At 43.9% G+C, this 16,485-nt stretch overlaps 1 long non-coding RNA gene across 2 annotated transcripts in view; it reads left to right on the top strand.

Annotated features, from left to right (window-relative positions):
• Positions 1-3,527: 3,527 nt before the first annotated feature.
• LOC138504863 (uncharacterized) overlaps positions 3,528-16,485 on the top strand; it is an 82,383-nt gene continuing 69,425 nt past the window's right edge. The window contains exons 1-3 of one of the 2 annotated variants that reach the window (XR_011280020.1): positions 3,528-3,611; positions 3,702-3,844; positions 4,426-5,228. This is a non-coding gene — a long non-coding RNA (uncharacterized lncRNA). Of the gene's footprint in view, positions 3,612-3,701; positions 3,845-4,425; positions 5,229-16,485 lie in introns of those variants that run through there. The other variant, XR_011280021.1, reaches the window with a different exon arrangement.

The raw sequence follows: 16,485 nt of genomic DNA, 5'->3' as shown, positions 1-16,485 counted from the left end.
AGAGGAGGCAAATACAGCAGTACTTAGGCAGGAGGAACAGAGTGTGCGTCTTGCATCCGCAGCACTTGATGTCAGAGTAAAGGCCCTTAACCTGTAAGTTACGTCCTGTGCGGTGACGCAGTGCACCTACGGGCCACACCTTGGCGATTCACAGCAATGACGGGGTGATATAAGGTGGACAGTGCTTGACTGGTTGTGCAGGTGAAGGTTACAATGCTAACGAGTTTTTCAAATGTATATTGGGGTGCTATGTAATCGTTCCCTTCAGGTACTTCATAGCACATTTATTTTGGGGGGAGGGTTTGCCTCTGTGCATAAGCGCATGTTTTTGTGAACTTTTTGTGGCCTATGGTGTGTCACATACACAATTCTTAAATCTCTGGGTCCTTCTGTGTATCGTGTACCACTTTGTTGACTTTACTTAAGCTTTCCAGGTATTGCCTACCCAATGTTTAAGTTTCTTGGTGCCTCTGCATATTGCGTGCCACTTTTTTTACTTTTTGGATGCCTTCCTGGTATCGTGTATGCACTTTTTGAGTCCCTGGGTGCCTCTACATATCGCACACTGTATTTTTTGCCTTTTGGGGTACATTTAAGCCTTGCTGGACCACACATCTATGTCGCACATCACATAGACTGTTCCCTTAATCATATTGCCCAGGACAATAACTTGTTGTGCATTCCATTCATCCCTTACACCTGTGAAATGAGTGAAAGACACCAAGAGGGAAAAGGGGCAGACAGGGTCGGGATGTGGTGAGGAAACATCTGCCCAGGCCCCAGGGGGTCAGGGACGTGGTGTGGAAAATCTGCCCCAGCCCCACGGTGTTGGTGACGTGATGTGGAGTTATCTGCCTCAGCCCCAGGAGGACATGTAGGCCCCAGTCCACAGGTTGCCCATCACCTGGATGCCAATGTGGTCCCAGCGAGTCAGGGCAGCACCAACACCCTATGACAATCGGGGCAGGAAGTGATGCTCTGCACACTGGAACAAGGCTCAACCCCATGACACAGCACAGGACAGTAGCCCTCAGAGGAAGAAGAACTTCACTGACTACATGACCGATCACCTTTGTGACATCTGCCTGTATGCGAGAAGAACCCATACACCCACACAACAAATCTTTTCATTGGCAGCATGTCACAGACCAGATCAACGCTTTAGGGGTGGAGATGCACACTGCTGAACACGTTCAGAAGCACTGGAATTATCTCATCTGTCGCACCAAGCACAAGCTCATTCTCAACTTGGCCTCTGTACTGACTACTGGATGGTGGGGGCCACCAGAAGAGGAGCAGCTGAACCTGCATGAAACTACCGCCCCCTGCGTAAAGACCCCACTATAGAAATCCAGCAGTCTATCTGCGAGATTACGGACTATGCACTCCAACGTATGTGGATCACTGATAAAGAAGCCCAATTTCTCAATAAACAAAAGTGCTCTACTCCCAAATATTATGTGATTCCTAAAATCCATAAGGACGCAGTTAAACCACCAGGCAGACCAATACTAGCAGGCCGTAGAACTGTACTCAAACCTGTTTGCCAATTTGTTGACAAATACCGTCAGCCTATTAGTCAAGAAACATCTTCATATCTTAGGGACAGCACTTCGGTCATTTCACTTTTTGAAGGTAAACCCTTCAATCCCTTAACTAGTTTACTGGTCACGCCCTATATTAAAGCACTCTATACAAATATTCCTCATAACGAAGCTATGGAATCTATTCGCATGAACCTCACGCGGTCTCTAACGAGTAGCAAGGCTCCGGTGGAATTCATTATGGAACTTGTTTCCTTGGCACTGACCAAGAACTATTTCAAATATCAGGATCAATTTTATGAGCAAACCCAAGGGACTTCTATGGGAGCAGCATTTGCCCCAAGTCTTGCCATTATTTTTATGGCTGACTTTGAAAATAAATTCATCTTTTCAGACCTCAACCCTTTTCGCCAATATATAGAAAACTGGAGGCGTTACATAGACGATATTATTTTCATTTGGCATAGCACGTCTGATGTTCTGAATGCTTTTTTGTCATGGTTGAATCAGTGTCACCGCACTATTCAATTCACACTTTCCAAAAGTAATATGCAAATCCCTTTTCTCGATTTGTTAATTCAGCATGATACCAACAAACTGGACTGTTCCCATTTTACAAAACCAACAGATCGCAATACATTATTGCACTTTAAAAGCTATCACCCACGGACACAAAAAGAGAATTTGCCATTTTCTCAATTCTTAAGACTCAGGAGAAACTGTACTTCGATTTTGGACTATGACCTTCATGCACGTCTTCTTTCAAGTAAATTCCATCAGCGGGGCTACCCCAAAAAATTGGTTACTAATTCATTGAAAAAGGCCAGATTTACTCCCCGAGATATCCTACTACAGCCTAAAGAGATGCCCCATCATGAGAAATTAGTGTGTGCATTAACCTATATTCCACATACGTTTCGAATCAAAAAAGCTATAAAAAAACCACTGGTCCGTGGCACAACTCTGCTTACCAGCAGAACCAGTGCCTATATTTGCCATGAAAAGGCAGAAAAACCTAAAGGATCAATTGGTTCATGCGTCAACTTCAAACAAATCTTCAAGGTCAACGACATCGAGTTGGGACTTACGCCCACTGACGGGTCATTTTCCCTTTGGTATATGTTCTATTTGCAAATTTACAGTCAAAATAAAAACTTTCCCCCTACACGGCAAAACTTGGGAACTACGACACCATTCTAATTGTAAGACATCATGGGTTGTCTATTGTATTGAGTGTCCATGTGGATTGAAGTACATCGTTAAAACAACACAACCGGTCCACACACGCATTACAGAACACTGCTCCCGGATCCGGTGCAAAGCCATCAATGCGCCTCTTGTGAGCCATTTTATGGAATATGGTCATTCCCCAGAACATTTACGCTGGTGGGTGATCGATGTGGTCAAGAATGCTTCAAATCCACCTCAAGCACTCGCTGACAAAGAGGCATGCTGGATTTTTCTTTTTGACACGATTGCACATGGCCTAAATGAAACACAGCCAAAGTGGGGCTAATTACTCTACCCCACTGCTTTTAGCTGTCTAGGGCTTGCCTGTTGTATTCGATCACCATTGTTGCCTGCTGTGATTTCTTATCAATGGTTTACATTAATTTTACTTATGAATATGGCTTGTATGTAACATCTTGAGCGTGGGGCCAGTTTTCTTGTCCCATTGTTCTCTCCATTTGGTGTGCCTATGTTGCCTTTTCATTTCTTTTTTCAAATTTTCAATTTTTTTTTTTTCATTTTTCATTTTTTTTATTTTTCTATTGGCTGTTAATAATAACATCATTTCTCTACTACGTATTGCCTTATCTGTTTACCTTCCACTTATTCTTGAGAGAAGATCATGTTGATTTGTTGCATGTTTCTTAAGTGCACAGAGGTAACTTTCATTGTGCACTTAGGTACATCAGACAGTTAAATCACGCAGTCTTCTTTCTTTGCTGCCTAGTAAGTATGTAGCCACACCTCCCGGAAATACAAACGTCTCCGTTTCAATCTTGGACGCAGTAACACACTTCGCTTTACGCGAATCCTTTGTGACTGAGAGATATCCCACAGGTAAGCGTTGTTGTGCCTCCGACCCGCTATCTCCAGACCTGTTGGACTCAACTTGCGCATAATGATAACTTAGTATGTATGCTTTTCTAGACACAAGCAAGCATCGGAAGTGCAGACGGTGCTTTTGAATGTCACTTTTCCTAGATGGCGCGCTGAGACAGCTTAACTCCCTGCCCTTCCTGACGCCGGAATATGTCGGCATCTCGTGCATATGATTCTATTAACATCTGCAGGTGGGCGAATCTTTTCACAAATGTTTTCACGTATCGCCTGTGAGCTAGCACTTGTTAATTGTTTGTGTTCTTTACTAGCAGGTCACATATGCCCTTTTGAATGAATCATATGAGGTCGCTTCTGCTTAGGAGGCCGGGCTATGAGGCCTTCTTTGGGCATTATTAGCTATGGACCAAAAATACTCAATCTTGGGGTTCCTCTTTCTGGCATTTGATAGGATTTGCCTCCCTGCGATCTCACGTTACTCTACACCATGCTTTATTCTTATAGCTTATCACATCTTTTTAAGTGTCTGCACTGATCCCTGGTTTACAGTTCTTTTTCTGGATGTGGGATTGTTTTATTTTCTGGTTTCTTTGACTCGGACGACCTGACGTCTTGACCACTTCATGTCATGGTCACCGGGAGCAGGTTACTTTGGGCACGCTTGCCACACTGATCAGGGGTGTTGACTCGGTGTAATGGATCTATTCCTTATATTTCTTTTATCCCCAGCTATGCTTTATGCCGCTCATTTAATGTGTTAACAAGAGAATATTACGAACATAATATGATGGTATGTCATTTGACCACTTTGTAGGGGCTGAATTTAGGATTGAACTTCCTGAAGAAGGTGGTCTCGACTAATCTACACTCCACCGAAACGCCAATCTCACCACGCCCTGGGCACGGGTGTATATGCACCTTTTGCGTAGGACGCGGTCGTCATGCTTACTAGCGGAAGGCGTAGGATATCACTTCAGCCTGTTATACAATCCCCTCGGATTTCATTAAAAACAATTCTATAGATTTTTTGAATCTCAGGGGGCATTCTTTTGGATTTGCTGTTTCCCCCCTTAAATGTGTTTGTTTATACAGGACTTGTGTCTGTTGTTATCTGTTTTCTAGTATTCTTATTTGTCCCAAATCAAAGGGCTCATACTTCACGGTTACCTTTGTCACAATTAAATGTGAGATTTGTATGTTTGAATCAATAAGGGTGAGGCAATTAAACCCTTTTTTCTATTTTGAATTTGGTTTAAACTACTTAGCATGCATTAGAATAAGAATCACGCATGTAATTCGGATAGATAAAGATGTCTACCACACCAAGTGTTTCTTACTAATTTGATTGGCTTACCTCTCTTCTCTTCTTCTTTTTATATTGTACAAAAAATGTTTTGTTTCTCCCCTTCTTCCTCTTTTTCTCTCTTTTCTTCTCTTTAACCTCTAATTACTTAGGATGTTTTTTTTGTATATATGTGTAGTGTCGCAAATTTAGGATGTATATATTTTTTATATGTATTTGAAGACTTTTGTGTATATATGTTTTTCCTTCCCTTTATATGTTTTTGTTAAATGTTTCTTTCGAAAAAAAAGAAAAACATTTTTTGGTTATATATACTTCTGAATCTAGCGTGTTTTGTACCTCTAACAAATGGCACCTTATAGGCTCAGTATAACTGGTGATGTAAATATATTTGCTTACTAATTTAATGATTTACTCTCTATGAACTACCAGGTGAATAGGTACTGCTAGTTTTTCAAAATTATGTCAAAATTATAGCCATACGGGAACTCTGTTGTATATTTGGTGTTTGCTCCATTGTGTTCCTGTGCTATTTGGAGCCCCTCTCTGTGTATATTGAAACTGCACGAAGAGGCCACAAAACAAATCATCCTCCTTAGGAAGGTGCAAGGCGTTGTAGGCCTGGAAAATTATGAGGACGCATCTGCTGAGTGGCTGTCATTGTGCATCATATATTGTGCCAGTCATGCATGACCCACCTTAGTTGTCTAGTGGCTGCAGTTGTATGACATCCCTGGATATTTTATGTTTTCTGATGTAAAGACTCATGTCACATGACCATCATACTGGGAGTACCCCGTGTGGAGGATATGTGTGGCAGTACACATCACCCAGTGGGTACTCCCCTAGTACATGGGCACCATGAGACACCTACATGTACTGTTGTGGGCTACATCCTTGTGGCATGTCACTCTGCACTGCTAGACGGGTGCATGCAATCGATGTTGAACTATCACATCATGTCATGCTGAGTTGCATATTCCATTTTCCACCTGCTCCTATGGGATACCTTGTCATGGTGCATATCTGAGCTGTCTGTCACTACACCTTGAAGGTGCATACATGCCCACAGCCCAGAGTTACAAGCGGGGTATAGTTGCTTATACTAATTAGTGTAGTAAGGGGTTACACCATCCACTATATGGTGAACAATAGCTGATGTTGGGTTCTCATGCAGAGGTTGGCATACTTGCAACATGAAAATCACATGGCCATAGACAGCACATGCGGTTGGTCGTGTACATCATAAATGGCAATGAGTGTACATGGCTGCATTCCATTCTATGCATGTGCATAGCAGTTTTCAGACATACTAGGCTAATTACATTTTAAGGTACCTGTCTGGCATCAAAGGCCTGTACGTGTCTGTCAGTTGATACTTGACAGGCACACGCCTTGTCACTTCCATTATTGTGCCATGAAGTTGCACAGACATTGGCCTTTCTATGAACTGGATACATGCACAGTTACCCACAACCATGTCATTCGTCCTATAAGGTCAGACATTCCAGCAACATCACACACCCAGATGTGGCATGATGGCTTTGTTGCAACAAGCGTAAGGTGAAGGGTATCTGTGGGAGTGGTGGTTCACAGTCTGAGCATGCATGGACATGAACTTTTCATCCAGCATTGTGGGATTATGTGGTGGGAATATGGGGAAGGAACAACAGTCATTCAGAGCCCTTAAAATTCTGAGACGATAATAGTCTGCAGAGTAAGTGCATATAATACAATTAACAGTTGAGACACAGCAAATAGGCCTGCTGATGATTCTGCAGTTTTACCAAGTGCAATTAATGGGAGAAGACAGGGGAGAACAGGCAGATGATCTTCAGGCATGGTGCATTCGGATTGTGCAAGTGCACAGACAGTTGTAGGGGGGGGGAGGTCCAAGTGCACCTAGTCGGTGGAGACTGGGGTAAGTGCAGAGAGAGTCAATGGCCTCATTGCAAGCATGGTGGTAGCCGTGCCTGTATGGCAGGCATGGCAACCGCCATGCTCGCTACCGGCCCCGCCACCCATAATTGGGCAATAACCGGCCCATTACGAGTTGAATGGGCTGGTATTTGCCCATTCGCGGGTGGCGGTAATTGCCCATAGGCCAGAATCGGCGTGGGGAGCATTGTTGCACCGGCACCGTTGATAACGGTGCTGGTGCAATCACGAGTTCTGCTCACGGGTGCCGCACAGCCAGCCAGGTAAGCCCTGGCGGGCTGTCAGGAACCCATGAGCAGAACTCATAATGTGGCGGGACGGTATGAACGGTGCCAGTGCCTTACCGGCACCATTCATACTGTCACCGCCAGGGTCGTAATGAGGCCCAATTTCTTGGGTCATTTCTCAAGTGCAGTGAGGGTGGGCTGAGTGCAGGGCCCTGAGGCAAGAGCGAGAGAGGACTGGTGGGGGTGACAGGGACCTGTGTGATTCTGTGGTACACCAGGCAGCCAGTCGGCAAGCTGTAAGGAAAAGGGGGAGAGAGGGAAATGGTAGAGAGCTAGGTTAGCAGGGTAGAGGGAGAGAGAGGGAAGAGGAGAAGAGGAAGATCTTGAGGAGTTTCCTGAACTTAAGGAGATCAGGCTCAAGATGAAGGGCGGCAGGGGGGCTATTCCAGAGGGAGGCCCCTGCTGAGGATAAGGATCTGCCTCCGAATCTCTGCTTGGAGAACTAGCTCACTCGCAGAAGGTTGGAGGTAGATGAGCACAGGGCTCAGGAGGGACAGTATTTAGGTAAGCAGCATTGCAGATAGGTAGGTCCCAGGCCCCAGAAAGCCTTGTGAACAATGCAGAGGGTATTGAACTTGATCCTTACAGCTACAAGGAGCCAGTGAAAGGATTCCAGCACCAGAGAGATACGGCGCCTGGGCTTGAGGCCAATGATACGTCTTGTGGTTCTGTTCTGGATGAGTTGCAGAGGGCGCAGGGCAGAAGCAGGGAGGTTGAGGAAGAGCCTGCTGCAGTAGTCCAGCCTATAGAGAACCAGGGCTCTGGAGACAGCCGCTGGGGGAAAGTGAGAAAAGGTAGAGTACCTATGAGGAGGTGTACCTCATAGTTAGACTTTTCAGAGAGGTCTGAGATATAAGAGGTGGAAAGAGTGGAGTCAAACCCCAAGGGTTTTAGCCCTCAGAGGTAGGTGCAGGTGCAGAGCCAAGGAAACCCAGAAGAATGAAAGTGGGAAGGTGGGAGCAGGAGCCCCAATGCAAACGATCTCAGTCTTACTGGCGTTAAGGCAGAGGTCATTTGCAGCACACCATGACTGAGTAGTGAACAGTCAAATATGAACGAAGAGGAGGAGGTGGCTTTGGGTAGTCTGAAACATAGTTGCATGTCATCTGCTTAGCACTGGAAGTTAGAGGTGAAAGTGGCAATCACACACGCCAAGGCAGCCATATAGATGTTAAAGAACTAGGGGGATAGGTTCCATCCCTGGGGAACACCACAGGCTGAGAGAGCGAAAGTCGAGAGAAAGGCTCAGAGTTCCAGCTGGGATGTGCGGTCAGAGAGAAAGGAGGCATACCACGCCAGAGCCTGAACCCTTGATTCCCAGGGTGTCACAGAGATGTGCGATCAGGATGTTGTGGTTAATCATGTTGAAGGCAGAGGAGAGGTCAAAGAGAATGAGGACAGAGGGAGTGTTAGTGTCAAGGTTTGAGAGCAGTCTTGATTCACAGAGTGTTTCCCTAAGGTATTGCAGCATTAGTTGATGCTTCTGTGAATCAGGCCCTTGGGTTGTTTCACCCGCTTTTTCACACTTACAAATTGGCTCGGGCTCAGTGGTAAATTTGTTATGAGATGCAGAGTCTCCCTATTCATAGTATGAATGTGACATGTGGAATCTTGAGCACCAGCTTTCACAGGTATCCTGTCATTCCATCTAAACTCAAACCATCGAATGTCAAACCTTCAAATTATTTTCATTGAAATACCATTCCATCCAATGGCCATTTCAGTGAAAAAAATGTGATGGTTCCATCGACATGTAATGGTAAGTATTAGGGTTGGGGCTTGGGTTCGTTTAAGGCGATGGGTTGGGGATTGGGTTAGTTTAAGGGTTAAATTAGGGTTAGGGCTGTGTCTAGGGTTAGGGTTGGGGTTGGGGGTTGGGTTAGTTTAAGGGTTAAAAAGGGTTAAATTAGGGTAAGGGCTGCGGCTAGGGTTAGGGTTGGGGCCTGGGATAGTTTAAGGGTTAAATTAGGGTTAGAATTGGGGCTAGGGTTGGGGATTGGGTTAGGGTTGGGGCGTAAGCATGGGGGTTGGGGGGCTGGGGAATCCCCCAATATAAATAAAATAAAACCTTTCAAGGGGCTGGCCAGTGCTCACATTTCAGCACTGGACAACGCCATGTAACGTTTTAAACTTACACAAAAATGCATGGAAATGCTACTTTTTACATGTAAAAGTGCACTTTCATTGAAACCAGTCCATGTATATCGTCGAAGGACTGGTTTTCAATGGAATTGCACTTTTACATATAAAATATAGATTGTCGATGCTTTGGTATTCGACTGTTTGTATTTGTTGCTTTAGCATGTCGACCATTTTTTTTCCGAGGGAATCACTATAAACCGCTTTCATGCTCATATCAACATGGTTTGAGCCTGTACTGCATCTAGTCCCACAGGTGTACAATAGTATTTAGAGTAGCTGATTGCAATTAGTGAACATGTTGCTTTTCATGTACATGTATGACTTAGTACTAAGAATTGAATGTTGCCAAGTTGATGCATTTTTCTGTTCCAACTTGTTTTTACTTGTGTATGCATTTTTCACACATTATGTGTGCTTATGTTTTAAACAAACCGTTACACAATAAAACAAAGAAATTTGCAGATTTATTTAATTAGAAGCATTAACAAAGAAAAATGATATTATATTTTATGGTAGGAAGATTAGAACATATATTCACAAAACACATTTTTCACATTTGTACATTTGTTCTGCCTCCGTAATCATTTTACTCCCAACTTTGCAAAGTGGGAGTGGTATACTCCCACTTACACATGTTATCTGGTGCTCAGTTTGTGAATATTGTTTTAATGTCGCACACAATTGTGCCCTCCCAGAAGCACATTCTCAGGGTATTATGGGCATGGAGGCTATGCCCCAATTCAACATTGATCGACACCTAGGATGTGGCCTCAGTGTGTGTGCTTCACAGGGGCTGGTTTTTATGTGAAGAATGATTGCACCAGCTGGTTGTGTGCAGACTCTGTCCATGTGCTCTTTGGCCAACTATCGGCAAGCGTGTTGCCTGTGGGTGCGGGCAGTGTCCCACCTGCATTTCCACTGGTACAGCATGCTGTGTGGCGACATTGTGCAGTACACATGCAGACACTATGATTTCTTACTACTGGTGCGGCATATAGCAACACCCCACCAGAGTGGTCAAGTGAGCGGAACCGTGCACTTCAGCACTCTGAATGTCCACTCCACTATGACCCTAGTGGCTACAAGTGCTGTATTATATCTCCCCATAGCTGATGTTGTGAGATTACAGATTGGTGTCATCAGAAATGTTGACAGTGGGTAGGCACTGTCGATGTAAATGGGACAGTGTCATTGTCATTTATTGTCAGGGTCTAGTGTTCAGTGTGTCACATGCATGCATGTGCGTGACCATTCATACTCACTAATGAGCCATACATTATCATGTTTACCAGATATCAGGGCCTGGTTCAGTGGTGACTAGTGGAAGATATAGCTATCATGTGCTCTGACCAGGAAATTGGCATGCACTTCCATGATGATTCTGTTGGCATCACAGACTACCTGCAAGTTAATGGAGTGTCAGTGCTCACGATTCCAGTAGATGTGCTCCATCATTCAGGGTGGCCATAGCACAATATGTGTGCATTCATTTGTACCTAGTACACAGGAGATGTGTGCTACTGCATACAAATCCTGCAGCAATGTGTGCTTTACCACCACTGTTCGGGGTATATATATGTGTCTGCACACACATGCACATGCTGTTATGCATGACAATACCTGGTGTAGACAGTGGGATGGGTGGCCCATGATATCCCACTAACTATTGCAGTGGTTCGGCGGAAGGACCCAGTTGCAATTAAATGGATTGCAGTGAGCACTTTGTCTGGTGGGAAAAGGGCCTTGGAACAGATGGTGGGTGATGCTAAGCCATCTTCCCACTCGCTGACTAGGTCTCGGATTAGATGGGGGGGGGCCTGTACCTGACATATACCTGGTCATATGTCATCCCGAACAGAGTGGTGCATTGTGGAAACCAAAGGGTGTCTCGTCCGCTAGTCCTCAGGGACTTGTCACCCAGGTGGCCCGGTCACGGCCATTGCGACGGAGCAGCACTTCCTGAGGAAAAGAGGGACCTACTGGAGCAGACTGACCAACAGCGGGACGAGAGCAAAGGGTAGAGAAACCCAGGAGATCCCTGTAGGAGGTTGTTGCCTCCGAAGAGCTGTGAAAGGTATGTAGAGATGGCCAAATCCCGGACAAGAAAACTGCATTGTGTTTTAAGGGCACCAGTGACCCTCCTGGGTGAAAGACAGAGTTGGGGAGGCAAGGCGAAGCCTGTGGTATAAACCTTGACTCATTAATTGAAACCGCAAAGACAAGGAAGTAATTCTCACAGCCAGTGAGTTGGCGAGCGACATGAAAGATCAGTGTGTGTTAAGGAAAGATTGAAGTTGCAACAGTAAATCTCACAAGTGATGGCTGTACACTTGTGGATGAGACAAGAAGGAAGGCAGACCTGTGGTGAAGGGAACCCCTAAAGAATGAGAATTAAGTTTGAGGAAGGGAACCCCTGCAAGTGCTGTGATTGCGAGGTCCGAGCCTGACTGAGGGATACCTATGTGAATCTTTTCTGTACTGTGATAGAACTTTGGTGAACTGGAAAACCAGTGATTTTAACATGGAAGGCCAAGCGGGCCTCGACACACGTTTTTTAAGTGCATTTGTTTTGAGAAAGTAATTTGACAATGTGTTTAGCCCTCTTGTTGACCACTTGGAGGTTTTAGGCTTGTTCGTTAAGTCTTTAAAAGTCTTTCAGTTAACTCAAAACATATACCAAAAAAGAGTCCTTTTGGTCCCAAAAAAGTTCCATATTCAACAAAATATCTCACCTTCCAGGATCCCTTCCGAAAGATATTTGGTAACTCTCAAACACTCATAGTTTGGTGTAGATTAAGGTTACCCATACTTCTTTTCTGGGCTTCTGGATCCTTCTGATTGAGGTCTTCCTCTTCTATCCTGGTTCCTCCTGTTCATGAATGACTGTGTCCCCTTAGTCTCAGGGATTGAGTGTGTATGTGCATTAGGCCTATGCAGCTGCAAGAGCAAGGACTGAGTTCTACCAGTGCGGTCTCCAGAGTTTCCATCAGGTGTCGGACAATTCGGCTTATCTATAGGCTGGCATCATTATTGTGCCACTTCTCCCTATTTGGGGGACCTGACTCTGCTCCCCAATGTTCAATCTTCCCCCATCTTCCTACACCTCAGCCGAAATGCAGGAACATCTTGAACCAAAGGGAGTCTCTATGTTCTCTCAGCTCATTTGAGCCCCCCCTTACCTTCCTCTAATTTCTGCTACCATATGGGACTGAATGTACAAACCTCCCATTCCTTCTCTCAGGCTTGCTTTTTGTCTGTTCTCCCCTATGTCTGTTCTGTCCCATCTGTGGTAATCTGCCTTTACCGCATCTCCTTTGCGGTCCCATCACCTCTTACACATTCATGGATTGGAACCTAAAAATAGAAAAACGACCCTTGTGATGTGGAGATATCTGATAACCCCAGAATCTTTCTTCACTGCACTGAACCCCAAACCATGCCATGTTCCCAAGTTGTAATCTGTGAACAAGTCTCTGGCAAGGAGCGTGATTGTCTGGAAGCCCAAGTGCAAGGGTGAAAATGTAAGGTTGGACATGTGAGTCATTGCGCTCAAGGATTGTCTAATGACTTGGCAGGGGAAGAATGATGGTCTGAAGAAATTAATCTGCTTCAAAGAACTGTGCTTCAGTAACAGATTGCTGCATAGACTGGGAGCAGAATTCAAAATTACCCCCTAGCTACCATGAATGACCCCGAGTTTTAGCAATGACACACTAATTGTATCTGAGGAAAACAAATATGTTGGCACAGCTTTCGCCATTCTCATACCAAAATTGTCGAACCTCATCCCAGAAGATAGCTGGACACCAGAACACCATCTAACATTTAGAACTTTATTAAAAACCTGGTTTCCTAATACATCACCATTAAGAATTATTGTCAACATGGCGATAGATAAAACAGGGAGCCACAATACTTTCACCATCACACAACACCTTGACAGAAACCAACAGAAGATACATCACAATGATCAAGGTGTCCAGTTAAAGTTTCGAAAACAAAAGGATGGAATGCAAAAGGTGAGAGTGCATTTGACCGAAAACCAAAGGATCAATTTCTTTTTTTAAATGTATTTTTTTTTTGCTCTAGTTTAGCTTTAAAAGGGTGTTTTTACACCAAAAACAGGGGTTTTGGGGGCAAAAAAATAAATAAAATAACTACAAATTTCGATTCTTTTTTTGGGTCGAATTGACTCGACTCTTTTGTCATTCGATCCTTTTGATTTGGTACTATGACCTATAACCAATGATCAAACATTTAATACGGAGAGCCTGACAAATTACTCCAAACCACAGCAATACAACTGAAGTGGGAGAGCGACCAAACTGTTGCAGCCCCCACTGGATCTGCCCCCACCAACACCGCCACTGGAGAAAGCAGAAATCAAGCTTGGAACAGGAATATGACTAGAACAAAGTCTACAAGAAGACACAACACACAGCCATTCAATACATCATCCAGCAGATTTGTGCAAAGGACCTAAAGAACTAAGGCATTACTACACAATATCGCAGACCATCACTTTGGAGAAGAACATAATGATATGGAGCAGCCACATTTCATTGCATATATATGTGGGTTGATGGGTTAAGTGAATAACAAATGTGGGGATTATGGTGGGGTTGCGGGGGATAGTCTCATTGCAATGGATGTGAAAATCTTCTTCTCAAATTGACCCCAACCAAAAATAGTTGTATTAACATCATCGCAATCTACAGACCCCCATCACTGGCCTCTGAATTCAATGATGAACTGACACAGCTGATAAATAACCTTAAAGGGCCCAATACAGGGACAGTACTCCTAGGCGACATAAATAGATGAAGAGGGAACATCAAAGACAAAGAAGCCATATTTCTTGAGAAAGATCTAAAATCAACTGACTTTCTCGTGAATAACTTGGTACCCACATCGAATAAGGGAAACCAACTTCATTGGATAATTTCCAATAATGTGAAAACTACTATACTTGGAACAAATCCATGCATATGGTCTGATCACCGTAAAATAGAACTGACACTGACACCCGAAGAGAACGCCAGGAATACAAACAATGTACCTAACAAAGTTTGTGGAAGGAACTTTAAAAAGATTGCACCCCTTATCCTGGCACAAGGCATTGAAAACATCATGAACACGATAGTAGACGAGGACTTGTGCGACAAAATTGTGGCAACATTTAATAACCAATTCCAAAAGCTTATTGACCAACACGCTCCCATCAAATGTAAGCAAAGGTCAGACTCACCCCCAATCATCAGAATTGGTTTAATGCTGAAACCTGTTCACTCAAAAAGGAAATAAGGAAATCGGAGAGAAAACATCCCACAAACAACAACAAAGAGAAATGGAAAGAACTGGACAGACTACATAGAGAAAAACCTACTGAAGGAAAGAAAAACTATTACAAACAACAAATCACTGCTGCTTCCAGCTCGACTGGAAAATTGTTCCAGACTCCAAAATCAGTAGAAAATCCCCTGACACTGTGCCCTCCATTTCTGCCATCACAGGAAGACTGTGATAAGGTCCAATCAGCCTTTTAAAATAAAATTCCGAAGCTCATGAAGTCATAAAATCCTGTAAGCTGGACGTCCACCCTCGCCAACTCCTGGATAACCTAAAGCAAACCCCCCAAGAGAGGAAAACATTCACATTCTCCCCTATCTCCCTAGACAACATAAACTCCATACTTTCTACCATCGGATGCACGGCCTGCTCTGAAAACATATTACCTCCCAAGCTTATACTGGACAATGCCAGTATGTTTGCCCCTTATCTTCGTAGAATGGTGAATACCTCATTTAGAGACAACAAAGTCCATTCAGCAATTAAAACAGTTACTCTTATACCTGTTGTCAAAAAACCTGGATTAGATCAACATGACCCTTCCAATCTCCGCCCAATAACGAACTGTAACTTTCTCCTAAAAATCTTGGACAAAGCTGCTACTATCCAACTCCAAGACTATGTCGACACAAACACCCTCCTACACACCAACAATCAGGCTTTAGAAGAGCACATGGTACAGAGATGGCCCTGCTCAACCTTCAGACCAAAATGCTTAGTATCCTGGATTACGGAAAAGCTGGGATGCTGATTTTATTAGACCTCTCAGCAGCATTTCATTAGCTCGATCATCAAAAACTCCACGAGGCCCTAGACAAATTAAGTAATTGTTCTCAAGGAGTCATAGACTGGGTGATATCCTTCCTTAAAGATCGGAGCTCTAAGATCCACTGTGGTGTTCATTTTTCCATACCCCAACTTATAAATTGTGGCATACCCCAGGGGGCCAGCCTATCGCTCCTTCTGTTTAATCTTACCCTATTAATCAACTCAGGAGTCATCTTTACAAATTATGCCGGTGATACACAACTAGTCATTGAACTGACCGGCTGTCATACAACTGACAATAATAAACTTGCTAGCATCTACAGCTCCATCGAAGCCTGAATGTTGACAAACTGGCTTTGCCACAATGGAAGTAAGACTGAACTTGTGATCTTTGGATCACCCCAGGCAAAAGCTAAACTAGACACAGATTACACCACCTTTAAGGTCAAAGACACAAATGTAGGGGTATATGACAAGGTCAAGACATTAGATATCTACCTGCAAGTATCCTTGGGATCGGATGCCCACGTAACATATCTGAAAAACAACTGCCGATATCACCAAAGGCGGCTCAGTCATAATCAGACCTGTATTGAGTAAACAAAACAGCACCACCATTGCCAGAGCCACAATCTTATCTAGACTGGACTACAGGAATGCACTGCAGATGGGGGCTAGCAAAGAATGCACCAAACAATGTCAGATCATACAAAACAATGCAGTGAGATAATTACCAGAAAAAAGGGGGGGGGACATGTCACATAGGACAGAAGGTCCCTTCATTGGTTCGCCCTGGAAGACCGCATTACCTTTAAAGCAATCATCCAGCACTGTATATTTGGATTGAACCCTATCTACCTAAAAAAAAACAAATAAACACATACAAACCTTGACTCACCTTAAGATCCAGGGTGCAAGGGTTTGTGAAAGTAACTCAATCCAACCAGGTCAATGGGCGTGGGCGAGCCTTCCCTGCCAAAGTGACATCAAAGTGGAATGACCTACCAAACAACTTAAGGCTAGAAACTAACTTAATAAATAAATAAGTAAATAAATACATAAAAATAAAATATATATATATATGTGG

This window comes from Ambystoma mexicanum, chromosome 11 (assembly GCF_040938575.1).
Source record: "Ambystoma mexicanum isolate Mex_15411 chromosome 11, UKY_AmexF1_1, whole genome shotgun sequence".
Lineage (NCBI taxonomy): Eukaryota > Metazoa > Chordata > Amphibia > Caudata > Ambystomatidae > Ambystoma > Ambystoma mexicanum.
The sequence above is the reverse complement of the archived record's forward strand: the minus strand, read 5'-3'. Positions and strand labels throughout refer to the sequence as shown.